This window comes from Pseudophryne corroboree, chromosome 8 (assembly GCF_028390025.1).
Source record: "Pseudophryne corroboree isolate aPseCor3 chromosome 8, aPseCor3.hap2, whole genome shotgun sequence".
In the NCBI taxonomy this organism is placed as follows: Eukaryota; Metazoa; Chordata; class Amphibia; order Anura; family Myobatrachidae; genus Pseudophryne; species Pseudophryne corroboree.
The window spans coordinates 176,400,219-176,417,907 of record NC_086451.1 but is presented as its reverse complement, the minus strand read 5'-3'; the positions used below and the strand labels follow the sequence as shown (position 1 = coordinate 176,417,907).

At 47.4% G+C, this 17,689-nt stretch overlaps 10 non-coding genes across 10 annotated transcripts; all 10 read right to left on the bottom strand.

Annotated features, from left to right (window-relative positions):
- Positions 1-892: 892 nt before the first annotated feature.
- Positions 893-1,055, bottom strand: LOC134953604 (U1 spliceosomal RNA). Its single transcript, XR_010185675.1, has one exon. It is a non-coding gene; the product is annotated as a U1 spliceosomal RNA (small nuclear RNA).
- Positions 1,056-1,207: 152 nt separating this feature from the next.
- On the bottom strand, positions 1,208-1,371 carry LOC134951304 (U1 spliceosomal RNA). The gene has a single exon (XR_010184069.1). It is a non-coding gene; the product is annotated as a U1 spliceosomal RNA (small nuclear RNA).
- A 671-nt stretch (positions 1,372-2,042) lies between these two features.
- On the bottom strand, positions 2,043-2,205 carry LOC134953227 (U1 spliceosomal RNA). Its single transcript, XR_010185502.1, has one exon. It is a non-coding gene; the product is annotated as a U1 spliceosomal RNA (small nuclear RNA).
- Positions 2,206-2,357: 152 nt separating this feature from the next.
- LOC134951494 (U1 spliceosomal RNA) lies at positions 2,358-2,521 on the bottom strand. Its single transcript, XR_010184224.1, has one exon. It is a non-coding gene; the product is annotated as a U1 spliceosomal RNA (small nuclear RNA).
- Positions 2,522-3,192: 671 nt separating this feature from the next.
- On the bottom strand, positions 3,193-3,355 carry LOC134952984 (U1 spliceosomal RNA). The gene has a single exon (XR_010185338.1). It is a non-coding gene; the product is annotated as a U1 spliceosomal RNA (small nuclear RNA).
- A 152-nt stretch (positions 3,356-3,507) lies between these two features.
- LOC134950815 (U1 spliceosomal RNA) lies at positions 3,508-3,671 on the bottom strand. Its single transcript, XR_010183668.1, has one exon. It is a non-coding gene; the product is annotated as a U1 spliceosomal RNA (small nuclear RNA).
- Positions 3,672-4,341: 670 nt separating this feature from the next.
- Positions 4,342-4,504, bottom strand: LOC134952558 (U1 spliceosomal RNA). The gene has a single exon (XR_010185056.1). It is a non-coding gene; the product is annotated as a U1 spliceosomal RNA (small nuclear RNA).
- A 152-nt stretch (positions 4,505-4,656) lies between these two features.
- On the bottom strand, positions 4,657-4,820 carry LOC134950557 (U1 spliceosomal RNA). Its single transcript, XR_010183456.1, has one exon. It is a non-coding gene; the product is annotated as a U1 spliceosomal RNA (small nuclear RNA).
- A 670-nt stretch (positions 4,821-5,490) lies between these two features.
- LOC134952600 (U1 spliceosomal RNA) lies at positions 5,491-5,653 on the bottom strand. Its single transcript, XR_010185090.1, has one exon. It is a non-coding gene; the product is annotated as a U1 spliceosomal RNA (small nuclear RNA).
- A 152-nt stretch (positions 5,654-5,805) lies between these two features.
- Positions 5,806-5,969, bottom strand: LOC134950394 (U1 spliceosomal RNA). The gene has a single exon (XR_010183320.1). It is a non-coding gene; the product is annotated as a U1 spliceosomal RNA (small nuclear RNA).
- Positions 5,970-17,689: the final 11,720 nt, after the last annotated feature.

Sequence of the window (17,689 nt, the reverse complement as noted above, 5' to 3'; positions counted from 1 at the left end):
TAGTGGATTTTACTAAGGAACATTAAAGGAATACACACAACAGGATTATACAGTTTCATCCTAAGAGGAAAGCTGTTTCCAAAATAGCTACTTCTAATAATTTTGTTTATTTATTAAACATACAATAAATGGATATTCAATAAATAATATATTAGGTAAATCAATAGATAAAATCTTCAGAGACTGCCAATGTTGTTCAGTTCGATGCTCTCATTCAGACCATCAGGTGTAAGGGTACCCAAAGAAAAAATCCAAAATGCCTCCCTTGTCAAGTAAAGGAGATTCAACTGAGGCAGCACAAGGGAACTCTCATCTGGGGACAACAACTGCAGGGAGAACACATATTTTCAGATGAACATGGGAGGGCAGAAGGCTGCCTAATACTGAAGCACCCCCAAACAACAAACCAAATGCAACAACTAGTACAAGCATTCCTGGGGGAAGGCCTGCAGCAGATGGATTTGCATATGGTGATGTCATCCAAGCAGTGGGTCAAAGTTGGCTTCAACCCTCGTCTGCATATGAAAAGAGAAAAGGGGCGTGCAGGGCATGGCGGCCTTTTGCGGCGCTTGGATGACCCCTAGTTCGCATTAAACACCTCCACCCTACTTCGGTGTGGGGCTCATGTTGGCTATGCCCCAGCCCCTGAAGCAATCAAGCTGATTACTTGCAGCAGCTGGGCACTGTAATAGCTCCAGAGCTGCTCTGTAAGGCAACTAAAAGGGTGTGGGCCCTGCAGCACTACCTGTAGTTCGCATTGTGCGTTGGAAGGCACAAAGTAAGCAGACGGGAGAAGTCAAGATAGTGCGCAAGGCATAGAAGGGAGTGGCTCAAGAAAAGAGAAGTGTAAACAGACAGCAAACTAGGCTGGAGAGAGACATGAGACAAAGAGATCTGAATTATACGAGAGCCGACCAGGGGAAACACAAATTATGCAGTCAAGTTTCCCACATTTGGGGAAATCGCAGGAGCAGCACACCCAGAGTGCAATTGGTGAGCCTTGCCCTGGGAGAAGCACCTTCATGATCATAGTATCTTACCTAGCAGGTAAGAAGGAGTTGGGCTAGAGCTGGGGAGGGTCGCTGCTCGGGCACCCCCCTGTCAAGTGAAGGAGATCCAACTGAGGCAGCACAAGGGAACTCTCGAAAAAAGAACAAGGCTAGAGGAAGATCTGAGACAAAGAAATCTGACTTTAACCAGAGCTGACCAGAGGAAAGCACAAACACAGTCCCCCACTACCACAAATAATGCTGTCAAGTTTACCACATTTGGGGAAATAACAGGGGTCAGCATACCCAGAATGCAATGAATGAACCTCACCCTGGGAGAACAATCTTCATGACCATGGTATCTCCTATGCAAAATAAGTATGATTTGGGATAGGGCTGGGGAGGGCCGCTGCTCAGGCACATCTCTGTCAAGTAAAGGAGATTCAACTGAGGCAGCACAAGGGAACTCTCATCTGGGGACAACAACTGCAGGAGGTACACATATTTTCAGATGAACATGGGAGGGCAGACGGCTGCCTAATACTGAAGCACCCCCAAACAACAAACCAAATGCAACAACTAGTGCAAGCATTCCTGGGGGAAGGCCTGCAGCAGATGGATTTGCATATGGTGATGTCATCCAAGCAGTGGGTCAAAGTTGGCTTCAACCCTCGTCTGCATATGAAAAGAGAAAATTGGCATGCAGGGCATGGCGGCCTTTTGCGGTGCTTGGATGACCCCTAGTTCGCATTAAACACCTCCACCCTCCTTCGGTGTGGGGCTCATGATGGCTATGCCCCAGCCCCTGAAGCATTCAAGCTGATTTCTTGCAGCAGCTGGGCACTGTAACAGCTCCAGAGCTGCTCTGTAAGGCAAGTAAAAGGGTGTGGGCCCTGCAGCACTACCTGTAGTTTGCATTGTGCGTTGGAAGGCACAAAGTAAGCAGACGGGAGAAGTCAGGATAGTGCGCAAGGGCATAGAAGGGAGCAACTCAAGAAAAGAGAAGTGGAAACAGACTGCAAATTAGGCTGGAGAGAGACCTGAGACAAAGAGATCTGAATTATACGAGAGCCGACCAGGTGAAACACAAATTATGCAGTCAAGTGTCCAACATTTGGGGAAACCGCAGGAGTTGCACACCCAGAGTGCAATGGGTGAGCCTTGCCCTGGGAGAAGCACCTTCATGATCATAGTATCTCACCTGGCAGGTAAGTAGGAGCTGGGCTAGAGCTGGGGAGGGTCGCTGCTCGGGCACCCCCCTGTCAAGTGAAGGAGATCCAACTGAGGCAGCACAAGGGAACTCTCGAAAGAAGAACAAGGCTAGAGGAAGATCTGAGACAAAGAAATCTGACTTTTACCAGAGCTGACCAGAGGAAAGCACAAACACAGTCCCTCACTACCACAAATAATGCAGTCCAGTTTCCCACATTTGGGGAAATCACAGGGGTCAGCATACCCAGAATGCAATGAATGAACCTCACCCTGGGAAAACAATCTTCATGACCATGGTATCTCCTATGCAAAATAAGTATGATTTGGGATAGAGCTGGGGAGGGCCGCTGCTCAGGCACATCTCTGTCAAGTAAAGGAGATTCAACTGAGGCAGCACAAGCGAACTCTCATCTGGGGACAACAACTGCAGGGAGAACACATATTTTCAGATGAACATGGGAGGGCAGAAGGCTGCCTAATACTGAAGCACCCCCAAACAACAAACCAAATGCAACAACTAGTGCAAGCATTCCTGGGGGAAGGCCTGCAGCAGATGGATTTGCATATGGTGATGTCATCCAAGCAGTGGGTCAAAGTTGGCTTCAACCCTCATCTGCATATGAATAGAGAAGAGGGGCGTGCAGGGCATGGCGGCCTTTTGCGGCGCTTGGATGACCCCTAGTTCGCATTAAACACTTCCACCCTCCTTCGGTGTGGTGCTCATGTTGGCTATGCCCCAGCCCCTGAAGCATTCAAGCTGATTTCTTGCAGCAGCTGGGCACTGTAACAGCTCCAGAGCTGCTCTGTAAGGCAAGTAAAAGGGTGTGGGCCCTGCAGCACTACCTGTAGTTCGCATTGTGCGTTGGAAGGCAAAAAGTAAGCAGACGGGAGAAGTCAGGATAGTGCGCAAGGGCATAGAAGGGAGCGGCTCAAGAAAAGAGAAGTGGAAACAGACAGCAAACTAGGCTGGAGAGAGACCTGAGACAAAGACATCTGAATTATACGAGAGCCGACCAGGGGAAACACAAATTATGCAGTCAAGTTTCCCGCATTTGGGGAAATCACAGGGGCAGCACACCCAGAGTGCGATGGGTGAGCCTTGCCCTGGGAGAAGCACCTACATGATCATAGTATCTCACCTGGCAGGTAAGTAGGAGTTGGGCTAGAGCTGGGGAGGGTCGCTGCTCGGGCACCCCCCTGTCAAGTGAAGGAGATCCAACTGAGGCAGCACAAGGGAACTCTCGAAAGAAGAACAAGGCTAGAGGAAGATCTGAGACAAAGAAATCTGTCTTTTACCAGAGCTGACCAGAGGAAAGCACAAACACAGTCCCCCACTACCACAAATAATGCAGTCGAGTTTCCAACATTTGGGGAAATCACAGGGGTCAGCATACCCAGAATGCAATGAATGAACCTCACCCTGGGAGAACAATCTTCATGACCATGGTATCTCCTATGCAAAATAAGTATGATTTGGGATAGGGCTGGGGAGGGCCGCTGCTCAGGCACATCTCTGTCAAGTAAAGGCGATTCAACTGAGGCAGCACAAGGGAACTCTCATCTGGGGACAACAACTGCAGGGAGAACACATATTTTCAGATGAACATGGGAGGGCAGAAGGCTGCCTAATACTGAAGCACCCCCAAACAACAAACCAAATGCAACAACTAGTGCAAGCATTCCTGGGGAAGGCCTGCAGCAGATGGATTTGCATATGGTGATCTCATCCAAGCAGTGGGTCAAAGTTGGCTTCAACCCTCGTCTGCATATGAAAAGAAAAAAGGGATGTGCAGGGCATGGCGGCCTTTTGCGGCGCTTGGATGACCCCTAATTCGCATTAAACATCTCCACCCTCCTTCGGTGTGGGGCTCATGTTGGCTATGCCCCAGCCCCTGAAGCATTCAAGCTGATTTCTTGCAGCAGCTGGGCACTGTAACAGCTCCAGAGCTGCTCTGTAAAGCATGTAAAAGGGTGTGGGCCCTGCAGCACTACCTGTAGTTTGCATTGTGCGTTGGAAGGCACAAAGTAAGCAGACAGGAGAGGTCAGAATAGTGCGCAAGGGCATAGAAGGGAGCGGCTCAAGAAAAGAGAAGTGGAAACAGACAGCAAACTAGGCTGGAGAGAGACCTGAGACAAAGAGATCTGAATTATACGAGAGCCGACCAGGGGAAACACAAATTATGCAGTCAAGTTTCCCACATTTGGGGAAATCACAGGGGCAGCACACCCAGAGTGCAATGGGTGAGCCTTGCCCTGGGAGAAGCACCTACATGATCATAGTATCTCACCTGGCAGGTAAGTAGGAGTTGGGAAAGAGCTGGGGAGGGTCGCTGCTCGGGCACCCCCCTGTCAAGTGAAGGAGATCCAACTGAGGCAGCACAAGGGAACTCTCGAAAGAAGAACAAGGCTAGAGGAAGATCTGAGACAAAGAAATCTGACTTTTACCAGAGCTGACCAGAGGAAAGCACAAACACAGTCCCCCACTACCACAAATAATGCAGTCAAGTTTCCCACATTTGGGGAAATCACAGGGGTCAGCATACCCAGAATGCAATGAATGAACCTCACCCTGGGAGAACAATCTTCATGACCATGGTATCTCCTATGCAAAATAAGTATGATTTGGGATAGGGCTGGGGAGGGCCGCTGCTCAGGCACATCTCTGTCAAGTAAAGGCGATTCAACTGAGGCAGCACAAGGGAACTCTCATCTGGGGACAACAACTGCAGGGAGAACACATATTTTCAGATGAACATGGGAGGGCAGAAGGCTGCCTAATACTGAAGCACCCCCAAACAACAAACCAAATGCAACAACTAGTGCAAGCATTCCTGGGGAAGGCCTGCAGCAGATGGATTTGCATATGGTGATGTCATCCAAGCAGTGGGTCAAAGTTGGCTTCAACCCTCGTCTGCATATGAAAAGAAAAAAGGGATGTGCAGGGCATGGCGGCCTTTTGCGGCGCTTGGATGACCCCTAATTCGCATTAAACATCTCCACCCTCCTTCGGTGTGGGGCTCATGTTGGCTATGCCCCAGCCCCTGAAGCATTCAAGCTGATTTCTTGCAGCAGCTGGGCACTGTAACAGCTCCAGAGCTGCTCTGTAAGGCAAGTAAAAGGGTGTGGGCCCTGCAGCACTACCTGTAGTTTGCATTGTGCGTTGGAAGGCACAAAGTAAGCAGACAGGAGAGGTCAGAATAGTGCGCAAGGGCATAGAAGGGAGCGGCTCAAGAAAAGAGAAGTGGAAACAGACAGCAAACTAGGCTGGAGAGAGACCTGAGACAAAGAGATCTGAATTATACGAGAGCCGACCAGGGGAAACACAAATTATGCAGTCAAGTGTCCCACATTTGGGGAAATCGCAGGAGCAGCACACCCAGAGTGCAATGGGTGAGCCTTGCCCTGGGAGAAGCACCTACATGATCATAGTATCTCACCTGGCAGGTAAGTAGGAGTTGGGCTAGAGCTGGGGAGGGTCGCTGCTCGGGCACCCCCCTGTCAAGTGAAGGAGATCCAACTGAGGCAGCACAAGGGAACTCTCGAAAGAAGAACAAGGCTAGAGGAAGAAATGAGACAAAGAAATCTGACTTTTACCAGAGCTGACCAGAGGAAAGCACAAACACAGTCCCCCACTACTACAAATAATGCATTCAAGTTTCCCACATTTGGGGAAATCACAGGGGTCAGCATACCCAGAATGCAATGAATGAACCTCACCCTGGGAAAACAATCTTCATGACCATGGTATCTCCTATGCAAGATAAGTATGATTTGGGATAGGGCTGGAGAGGGCCGCTGCTCAGGCACATCTCTGTCAAGTAAAGGAGATTCAACTGAGGCAGCACAAGGGAACTCTCATCTGGGGACAACAACTGCAGGGAGAACACATATTTTCAGATGAACATGGGAGGGCAGAAGGCTGCCTAATACTGAAGCACCCCCAAACAACAAACCAAATGCAACAACTAGTGCAAGCATTCCTGGGGGAAGGCCTGCAGCAGATTGATTTGCATATGGTAATGCCATCCAAGCAGTGGGTCAAAGTTGGCTTTAACCCTCGTCTGCATATGAAAAGAGAAAAGGGGCGTGCAGGGCATGGCGGCCTTTTGCGGCGCTTGGATGACCTCTAGTTCGCATTAAACACCTCCACCCTCCTTCGGTGTGGGGCTCATGTTGGCTATGCCCCAGCCCCTGAAGCATTCAAGCTGATTTCTTGCAGCAGCTGGGCACTGTAACAGCTCCAGAGCTGCTCTGTAAGGCAAGTAAAAGGGTGTGGGCCCTGCAGCACTACCTGTAGTTTGCATTGTGCATTGTAAGGCACAAAGTAAGCAGACGGGAGAAGTCAGGATAGTGCGCAAGGGCATAGAAGGGAGCGGCTCAAGAAAAGAAAAGTGGAAACAGACAGCAAACTAGGCTGGAGAGCTCTTCTGTCTATATTTTGCAAACCTGCTCTTGTCCTCTCCAGCTGCTCCATGTAGATTTGACGTCTGGAAAGGTGCATAACCCACTGACAAGCAGGCACACTCCTGCATGAGTTTTCTCTCTCACTAGCTGGATGATACACAATCATTTGCATGTGCTCCATCTCCGACACACCACCCACCCAACCACAAAGTGACCAGAGCCACCCACAAGCCAACTGGCTCCGTGATTTAATTTGCACAGTGTAGTCATCCAGGCAGCATGTCCTTCTCAATGGAAGGATCTCTGGTTCCATGGAATCTTCCACATTGGAATGCTGCGGAACAAAAATGATTTAAATATTCAGCTTGCTAGCATTCAATGTACCTGCGGCTTGGCTCTAGCACATGGGTCTTCATCCTGTGGCCCTCCAGCTGCTGTGAAACTACACATCCCAGCATGCCCTGCCACAGTTTTGCTATTAAGGTATGCTAAAACTGAGGCAGGGCATGCTGGGATGTGTAGTTCCACAGCAGCTGGAGGGTCGCAGGTTGAAGACCCATGTTCTAGCATGCCTGTTCTATGATGCATGTACCGTGATGTCACAATCAGCTTGGAATGGGGTGTCTAGCAGGCATTTGCTGACAGCCACTTGAGGGAGACACACATCAGGAGATGCAGCATATCGGAGGTCTTCGATGCCTTTCCAGCAAATGCACACCACCTGCTGCTGGTCTGGACACAAAACAATGCCCACAATCGAAGTCCCAAAATGCCCAACTACAGGATTCATGTAAGTAGTGAATTTAGGAATGAATTTAGAAGTAGGAAATTAAGTTAGTTCACAAGTACATTCAAATTCAGATCTAAAGTCTAGGTAGGCCTCACGTCCTGGCAGCCCCCAGCACTTAAAAATGCCTTGATTAGAGGTAGGGAATTAAATGGAGATAAGAAGTAGACGCAAAATAAGACTCCACAGAGCAGTTATCAGGTGTCTTTATCAATTGTTGCATTTAAAAAATCAAGCAATTAGGGAACACAATGTTGCAACAATGTAACCCTATTTGCAAAATAGTACTAAATAAGTTTGTCGATGTAAGACATTTGCAAAGGCGCATTTAAAACACGCTGGAAAATGCAACTGAATCTGTTTTTGGAGGCTAGAATAGGAAATGTGCATCGGTCCAACAAGAACTGAAAGCTCTTCTACCATCTTCCTTTTCTGAAAAGCCATTTAATATATGGTTCCCAGATAGGGGACATATCAGATATTGCCTTTCAAAAGCAGCAAATATCATACCACTTCTATTGCCATCAAAGATAAACATTGATTGTTTTCAGATATTGGATTGAAAAAGCAGTCTTTATTGACATAAAGAAGCAAAAAAACATACATAAACATTACACACATAAGTACTGTGTTGCAGCACAGATAAAACACAATACAAATGCTGTCGGTATAGTACAGTTCAAGAACTACAGCACAGGCCAGCCTACACTATAAATCATGAACTGCACTATACATTTAAACTATACAATAATACAACAGTTAATAAGGCTATGTGTGTGGAGTGTAAGAGGGTGAGGGAATCACAAGCCCGAAGCTTTATTGAAAGACAGACACATATAAATGGAGGATTAATAAATACAAAGATATCCTTTACTATAGAATGTAGTCCAATCCGGTCTTTCAACTCTTCCACAACTGAAAAACGGATAGTGTTCCCAAGCCTTCCATCCTGGAATATCTTCAGTCTCTCGCCAATGAAGAAAACAATCCCTCCAGCAGACTCTTCAACCACGATACAAGATCACAGCCAAAAGTGCGAGAAGCAACTACACTTGCGTTTAACCAAAATGGCTAAAACTTAGTGAAGGAAAGTGCAGTGCACCAAAACATAAGCTGACACAATCATGGAGAATGCGCCAGCATATATGCTCTTCTATCTATATTTTGCAAACCTGCTCTTGTCCCCTCCAGCTGCTCCATGTAGATTTGACGCCTCTCAAGGTGCATAACCCACTGACAAGCAGGCACACTCCTGCATGAGTTTTCACTCTCACTAGCTGGATGATACACATTCATTTGCATGTGCTCCACCTCCGACACACCGCCCACCCAACCACCCAGTCACCAGAGCCACCCACAAGCCAACTGGCTCCGTGATTTAATTTGCACAGTGCAGTCATCCAGGCAGCATGTCCTTCTCAATGGAATAATCTCTGGTTCCATGGAATCTTCCGCATTGGAATGCTGCGGAACAAAAAGGATTTAAACATTCAGCTTGCTAGCATTCAATGTACCTGCGGCTTGGCTCTAGCACATGGGTCTTCATCCTGTGGCCCTCCAGCTGCTGTGAAACTACACATCCCAGCATGCCCTGCCACAGTTTTGCTATTAAGGTATGCTAAAACTGAGGCAGGGCATGCTGGTATATGTAGTTCCACAGCAGCTGGAGGGTCGCAGGTTGAAGACCCATATTCTAGCATGCCTGTTCTATGATGCATGTTCCGTGATGTCACAATCAGCTTGGAATGGGGTGTCTAGCATGCATTTGCTGACAGCCACTTGAGGGAGACACACATCAGGAGATGCAGCATATCGGAGGTCTTCGATGCCTTTCCAGCAAATGCACACCACCAGCTGCTGGTCTGGACACAAAACAATGCCCACAATTGAAGGCTCAAAATGCCCAACTACAGGATTCATGTAAGTAGTGAATTTAGGAATGAATTTAGAAGTAGGAAATTAAGTTAGTTCACAAGTACTTTCAAATTCAGATCTAAAGTCTAGGTAGGCCTCACGTCCTGGCAGCCCCCAGCATTTAAAAATGCCTTGATTAGAGGTAGGGAATTAAATGTAGATAAGAAGTAGACACAAAATAAGACTCCACAGAGCAATTATCAGGTGTCTTTATCAATTGTTGCATTTAAAAAAATCAAGCAATTAGGGAACACAATGTTGCGACAATGTAACCCTATTTGCAAAATAGTACTAAATAAGTTTGTCGATGTAAGACATTTGCAAAGGCGCAAACAAAACACGCTGGAAAATGCAACTGAATCTGTTTTTGGAGGTTAGAATAGATGCAGGATCAAGTAGCTCAATGGGTAGGGTATTTGATTAGAATTCAACAGGTTATAGGTTTGAATCCTGGGTATGATAGTTTGAGGTGTTATTTAATAAAGTATGTTTATATATTAGTCACACATGGCTTACTTGTACAAATGGCATGTCACCAGTTAGTGCTGACTGCTGATATGCCATTTGCACAAACACGCCATGTGTGACTGTATATGCATTTAAGGAGGGCACCCCGGCAATACCACAAACCATTGAGTGTCAAGTATACTAGATATATCTTCATATCTCATGTGCTTTCTCTGAGACCAATCTTGTTATGCCCCTTCCCCACAAGGCATGCGCCTTTTGTCCATATTGCAAAAATAGTGGAGGGGGGGGGGCGCATATAATTATCTGTCACAGGGCACCAAAAAGTCTAGTTATGGCTCTGGTATGCATTATGTAATCTGGCAGACCATATCTCCAACACTGGCTGGTTGGAATAGAAATCCGGTTATCTATGTGAGCAAATGACCATCAACGATTTACTCTCAAACACTAGAAAATGGACAAAAATGGTCCCCTAAACAAATTGGTTAAATTTTGGGTTTAACCAATTTGTGTAATGACCATTTTTGACCACTTTTCTAGTGTTTGGGAGCAAATGGTTAATTGACATTTGCTCCTATACATTACCAGATTTTCATTCCATCCATCCAGACTGGATAGATAGCCTGACAGATAATTGTGTAGTGTACGCCCAGGATAACTGTCAGTTGTGCTTTCTTTTATGACGGCACATAAATGGGTGGGCAGATCCAGAGCAAGCACTGCCCACTCATGCATAGTTGTCAACTGATGTGAAGTTCCAGGGGGCAATCTCAGTTATAAAGAAAAGTATCTGGAAATTGTCCCTAGTTTAAAAAAAAAATAAAAAAAATTGATCAACTCCATTTATTTAGTATGATATCCCAGGTGATAGGATGCCGGCAGTCAGAACAACTATACCATACCCAGGATTCAAACCTATAACTACCATACCCAGGATTCAAACCTATAACCTGTTGAATTCTAATCAAACACCCTACCTATTGAGCTATTTGATCCTGCATAAAAATTGTGAACATTATATGAAGCTATTGGTACTTTGAAAAAAAAAGTATCAGCATTACAACGCAGCAGATCCATGCAGTTTGCAGCCACACACTACATGTATCTGCTCAGCCACAATGCTGATTATTTCTTCACAAAGTACAAGGTGAGCTCCAAACAGAATTCTCTAGCTTAGAATTATGCCAAACCTAGAAGTCGGGCCCCCCACCCTGGGATCCCCCAGAGGGAGGCCTGCACCGTCATGCGGCAGGCTTGTCCGTTTTGGAAGCAGGCTGATGGGCAGCCCAGGCTTGCTTCAGTCTGGGCTTGTCAGGTCTGGAAGCATGAGCTTGCTTTGGGTATGCCTGACCTTGGGTACGCTTTACCTTGAGGATGAAAGGGCCAAGGGAAAGTACTTTTAGCCTTCTGCGTGGTAGGAGTCATACAAGGTAGGCAAGCTGTTTTAGCAGTAGCCAGATCAGCTACAATCTTATTGAGGTCTTCTCCAAAGAGAGTGTCTCCCTTGAAAGGAAGCACCTCCAGGGTTTTCTTGAAATCCATATCCACCGACCAGGATCTCAACCAGCTGTATAAAGTATTACCTTGGAACTGGCTCTCCACTCCCCATTATCTGGTTATCATGGCTTCCTCCGCCAGTGTCCAGACTCGCTTGCTGAAGCTCGGCCACTTCTTCCTAGCAGCAGGCTCCTGGATCACTGGGCAGCAGAGGTGCTTGGGAGCCGGAAGGGGGCGGAGCAATCAGGCAGGCAGTTGCAGTGCTGCCCAGCTATCTGTGGTGTGAGAAGAAGCAGGGGCACCCCACCGCTGGCAGTGCTGCAGCTAGCGGTGGTGGCAGCGGCGAGGCTGCTGGGCTGGGTCTTTAAAAAGGTGGAAAGAAGGGTGTTACGGCATGGAATGTACAAACTGCGAGACCCTGCTGGTAGCGCCTTTGTCTATTTAGTAGGAAGGGCACGTAACAGCCGGAGGGCAATGGAGGAAGCCCCTTTAGGGCTGGAGCCCGGCGGCAACTGACTCCGTTGTCTCTGGCAGTTCCGCCCCTGCACTAGAGGAATGGTCAAGAACATGGCAACATTTAATGCCAAAAAATGCAAAATCATACACGTCTCAAAAATACAAAGGCTAACTATAATATTAAGGGCATTATAATGGCAAGAGGAAAGCTATCTAAGTATTACTATTTCAGGTGAGCAATGTAACAAAGCAATAGGAAAGGCAAGTCAGATGCTTGTTTGCATAGGTAAAGAACCAGTAGCAGAAAAAAGTAATACAGGTTGAGTATCCCATATCCAAATATTCCGAAATACGGAATATTCCGAAATACGGACTTTTTTGAGTGAGACTGAGATAGTGAAACCTTTGTTTTTTGATGGCTCAGTGTACACAAACTTTGTTTAATACTCAAAGTTATTAAAAATATTGTATTAAATGAACTTCAGACTGTGTGTATAAGGTGTATATGACACATAAATGAATTCTGTGAATGTACACACACTTTGTTTAATGCACAAAGTTATAAAAAATATTGGCTAAAATGACCTTCAGGCTGTGTGTATATGGTATATATGAAACATAAATGCATTCTGTGCTTAGATTTAGGTCCCATCACCATAATATCTCGTTATGATATGCAATTATTCCAAAATACAGAAAAATCCGATATTCAAAATTCCTCTGGTCCCAAGCATTTTGGATAAGGGATACTCAACCTGTAATGCCACTGTATAGGTCCTTGGTACAGCCACATTTAGAATCCTGTGTTCAGTTCCAGAAGCCATATCTCAAGCGCCTTGAGTCCTGTTGGAGAAAGAGCACTATATAAATAAATAGTATCAAAATTTGTTTCACGGCACCCCTAGGCCAAAGTTTTCTTTATTGAGAAATTCAGAAAAAAATATAAAATTAAGTAAATTGTGTTTATAGCATGTCATCCTCAGGTTCAGTTATGTTGTGAGGGAATGGTTTTGCCAATTTAATAAAGTATAAATAATTTTAATTGGTCCTGGACCACCAAACTATGCTACCAGTGCAAGAACCCCAGTTTGGAAACTACTGCCATAAAATAAACCTTTTTTGTTTTTTTTAAACTACATGTAATACACCTTAGATCTCAGTTCCTAAAAGGTTTTAAACCCTTGCATACAGTAAACTACACATATTTAAAAATCCTACACCGGGCACAAGTGCTCACTGGCCAATTTCATGGCAGTCTCGGATAGGAGGGCATTGTGGATTCACCAAGGGAATGCTGATGCTGACTCCAAGAAGCCTCTTCAAGATCGCAGGAGCAGAGTCCTCTGCTTCTGCCAAATCCACTGCATGACGCTGGGGCTCTCTTGCAGGAGCCCACACCAGTGGGGGGCACCAGGGGCGGAACTACTGGCAGGGCAGGCAGTGCATTGCACTGGGGCCCCGCCGCACTCAAGGGCCCACAGCCGCCGGCATTACAATGAGTCACAATGACTCATTGTATCATGCCGCAGCCGCACACCAGCGCTCCCGTCGGGTCTGCGTCCTGCGACTCCCGCCGCCCGCCCGTCGTAACGAACAGATCAGGCCAGGGCACTACGGGCAGCAGCCGCAGCACCAGACACGCTGCCGCCTCTGTAACACACGAAGAGGGAGGAGGGTCGCTTGGAGATGAGAGGAGCAGCGGCACGGGGGGGAGGAGGAGGAGGAGGGAGGTGAAGGAAGGAGCCGCAGCAGCGCTTTGTTACTGGTGGAGGCGCTGCTGCTGCTGCCCCTCTGCTTCACTATAGGCTGTCTTCCGAGAACAGCCTATAGTGAAGCAGAGGGGCAGCAGCAGCAGCGCCTCCACCAATAACACAGCGCTGCTGCGGCTTCCTCCTCCACCTCCCTTCTCCTCCTTCTCTACTGCCCGGGAATCGTCAAGCTGCACGAGGAGCCTGAGCCAGCGGAGAGGGTAAGTATAATTCTTCTTTCTTTCTTTCTTTCTTTCTTTCTTTCTTTCTTTCTTTCTTTCTTTCTTTCTTTCTTTCTTTCTTTCTTTCTTTCTTTCTTTCTTTCTTTCTTTCTTCTCTTTCTTTCTTGGGACTGCCTGCCGCTATGTGTAAAAAGGGGGAATCTGCCTGCCGCTATGTGTAAAAAGGGGGAATCTGCCTGCCGCTATGTGTAAAAAGGGGGAATCTGCCTGCCGCTTTTTGTGTAAAAAGGGGGAATCTGCCTGCAGCTATGTGTAAAAGGGGGGAATCTGCCTGCAGCTATGTGTTAAAAGGGGGAATCTGCCTGCAGCTATGTGTAAAAAGGGGGACTGCCTGCCGCAATGTGTAAAAAGGGGGAATCTGCCTGCCGCTATGTGTAAAAAGGGGGAATCTGCCTGCAGCTATGTGTAAAAAGGGGGGATCTGCTTGCCGCAATGTGTAACAAGGGGGAATCTGCCTGCCGTAATGTGTAACAAGGGAGATGCTGTCTGCCGTAATGTGTAACAAGGGCACGCTGTCTGCCATAATGTGTAACAAGGGCAAGCTGTCTGCTGTAATGTGTAACAAGGGCAAGCTGTCTGCTGTAATGTGTAAAAAGTGTACGATGTCTGCCATTATGTGTAACAAGGGCAGGCTGACTGCTGTTATGTGAAAAAAGTGTACGCTGTCTGCCGCTATGTTTAACAAGGGCAGGCTGTCTGCCGTTATGTGAAAAAAATGTACGCTGTCTGCCGCTATGTGTAACAAGGGCACGCTGTCTGCCGTTGTGTAAAAAAGGGGGATGCTGTCTGCCGTAATGTGTAAAAAGGGGACGCTGTCTGCTGTAATGTGTAAAAAGAGGACGCTGTCTGCTGTAATGTGTAAAAAGAGGAATCTGTCCGCCGTAAGGTGTAAAAGGGTCTCTACCTGGTGTAGTGGTGCTACTGTGCGGCGTAATTTGAATAATGGAGACTACTGTGCACCGTTTTATGAATTGGTATTATTTTGTGGCCACACCCCTTAACCACAAAGCCACGCCACTATGTTTTTTTGCTGCCCCTGTTTTGCATGCAGGGGTGGGGCTCCAATGCCGTTTCTTGCACACACTGCTAAAATGTCTAGTTACGGCACTGTTGCTAGGTATCCACTTCCCTGAGCAGGCCCCCCTCACCAGATCCTCTCCAGGGGTGAGGGGGTGGACTTGGATGGGATGGGATGGGGGGGGGGGGCCCAAGCCATTTTGTCGCACATGGGCCCACTGCTCGCTAGTTCCGCCACTGGGGGGCACGTCTAAAACTCTTCAGTCAGTTCTGGATTCATTCGGACCTGGACTCGTGGGTTTTACAAATAGTGTCCCAAGGGTACAAACTGGGGTTTCAAGAAGTTCCCCCTCACCAATTGTTCAAATCAGCCTTAGTCAGCAGGGAGAAGGTTTTTATTCAAGCCTCTTCGTGGTCCCGAAGCCGGACGGCTCAGTCAGACCAATCTTAAATCTGAAATCCCTTAATTTCTACCTAAAGAAATTCAATTTCAAGATGGAATCTCTCAGGGTAGTGATCTCCAGTCCGGGGGATAAAGGAGATTTCATGGTTTTGGTAGACATAAAGGATGCCTACTTACATGTTCCCATTTAGCCACTGCATCAAGCTACCTGAGGTTTGCAATTCAGGATTGTCATTACCAATTTCAGACGTTGCCGTTTGGTCTTTCCACGGCTCCGAGGATTTTCACCAGGGTGATGGCGGAAATGATGGTTCTCCTTCGCAAGCAAGGAGTCACAATTATCCCGTACTTGGATGATCTCCTGATAAAGGACGCGATCCCGGTACCAGTTGGTGCAAAACATCTACTCTCCCTGACAGTTCTTTAACAACATGGTTGGCTCCTAAACTTGCCAAAATCGCAGTTGGTCCTAATGACGCGGTTGTTGTTTTTGGGAGTGATACTGGACACAGAAGAGGTTTTCTTCTAGTGGAATGGCTCTGGAGATCCAGAGTCTGGTCAAACAAATTCTGAAACCAGCAAGAGTGTTAATCCATCAATGCATTCTGTTGCTGGGGAAGATGGTTGCGGCCTACGATGCCATTCAGTTTGGCAGGCTCCATGCCAGAGTGTTCCAGTGGGACCTGTTGGACAAGTGGTCCGGATCCCACCTACACATGCACCGGAGGATAATCCTGTCTTCCAAGACCAGAATCTCACTCCATTGGTGGCTGCACAGTTCTCACCACCTAGAGGGGCGATGGTTTGGGATCCAGGACGGGATCCTAGGGACCACGGATGCAACCCTCCGAGGCTGGGGAGCAGTCACACAGGGGGAAAACATCCAAGGAAGATGGTCAAGTCAGGAAAGTTGTCTCCACATAAATGTTCTGGAGTTAAGGGCCATTTAATAACTGCAGACACAGTACGCACTGGGACGGGTGCCCAGCATCCTCTACGGAATAAGAGAAAAGGATTTACCAGTAGGTATTAAAATCCTATTTTCTCTAACGTCCTAGAGGATGCTGGGGACTCCGTAAGGACCATGGGGATAGACGGGCTCCGCAGGAGACATGGGCACTTTAAGAAAGACTTTAGTTCTGGGTGTGCACTGGCTCCTCCCTCTATGCCCCTCCTCCAGACCTCAGTTTGATACTGTGCCCAGTGGAGACTGGGTGCTTTTCAGGAGCTCTCCTGAGCTTTCTGACAGAAAGTATTTTGTTAGGTTTTTAATTTTCAGGGAGCACTGCTGGCAACAGACTCCCTCATCGAGGGACTGAGGGGAGAGAAGCAGCCCTACTCTCTGAGTTGCAAGGTCCTGCTTCTTAGGCTACTGGACACCATTAGCTCCAGAGGGATTGGTACGCAGGATCTCACCCTCGCCGTCCGTCCCAGAGCCACGCCGCCGTCCCCCTCGCAGAGCCGGAAGATAGAAGCCGGGTGAGTATGAGAAGAAAAGAAAACTTCAGAGGCGGCAGAAGACTTCATGATCTTCACTGAGGTAACGCACAGCACTGCAGCTGTGTGCCTTTGCTCCCATACACCTCACATACTCCGGTCACTGTAAGGGTGCAGGGCGCAGGGGGGGCGCCCTGGGCAGCAATATAAACCTCTTTCGCAAAAATATAACATATATACAGCTGGGCACTGTATAAATGTATGAGCCCCCACCAATTTTACAGTTTAAGCGGGACAGAAGCCCACCTCCGAGGGGGCGGGGCTTCTCCCTCAGCACTCACCAGCGCCATTTTTTCTCCACAGCACCGCTGAGAGGAAGCTCCCCGGACTCTACCCTGCTTATACCACGTTAGACAAGAGGGTTGAAAAGAGGGGGGGGGGCACATAATTCGCAAATTACATACAGCAGCACTACTGGGCAAACATTAAGTTACTGTTTTATTCCTGGGTTATATAGCGCTGGGGTGTGTGCTGGCATACTCCCTCTCTGTCTCTCCAAAGGGCCTTGTGGGGAAACTGTCTTCAGAAAAAGCATTCCCTGTGTGTGTGGTGTGTCGGTACACGTGTGTCGACATGTCTGAGGAAGAAGGCTATATTAGAGAGGAGCGGGAGCAAATGAATGTGGTTTCTCTGCCGACAGCTGATTGGATGGATATGTGGAATGTTTTAAATGCTAGTGTAAACTCATTGCACAAAAGATTAGACAAGGCAGAAGCTTTGGGACAGTCAGGGTCTCAACCCATGCCTGATCCTATGTTGCAGGGACTGTCAGGGTCTCATAAGCGCCCACTATCCCAGTTTGTTGACACAGATACCGACACGGATTCTGACTCCAGTGTCGATTACGATGATGCAAAGTTACAGCCAAAATTGGCAAAATCCATTCGATTTATGATTATGGCAATAAAAGATGTTTTGCACATCACAGAGTAACCCCCTGTCGCTGACAAGAGGGTACATATGTACAAGGGAAAGAAGCCTGAGGTAACCTTTCCCCCCTCACACGAGCTAAACGAGTTATGTAAAAAAGCTTGGAAATCTCCAGATAAAAG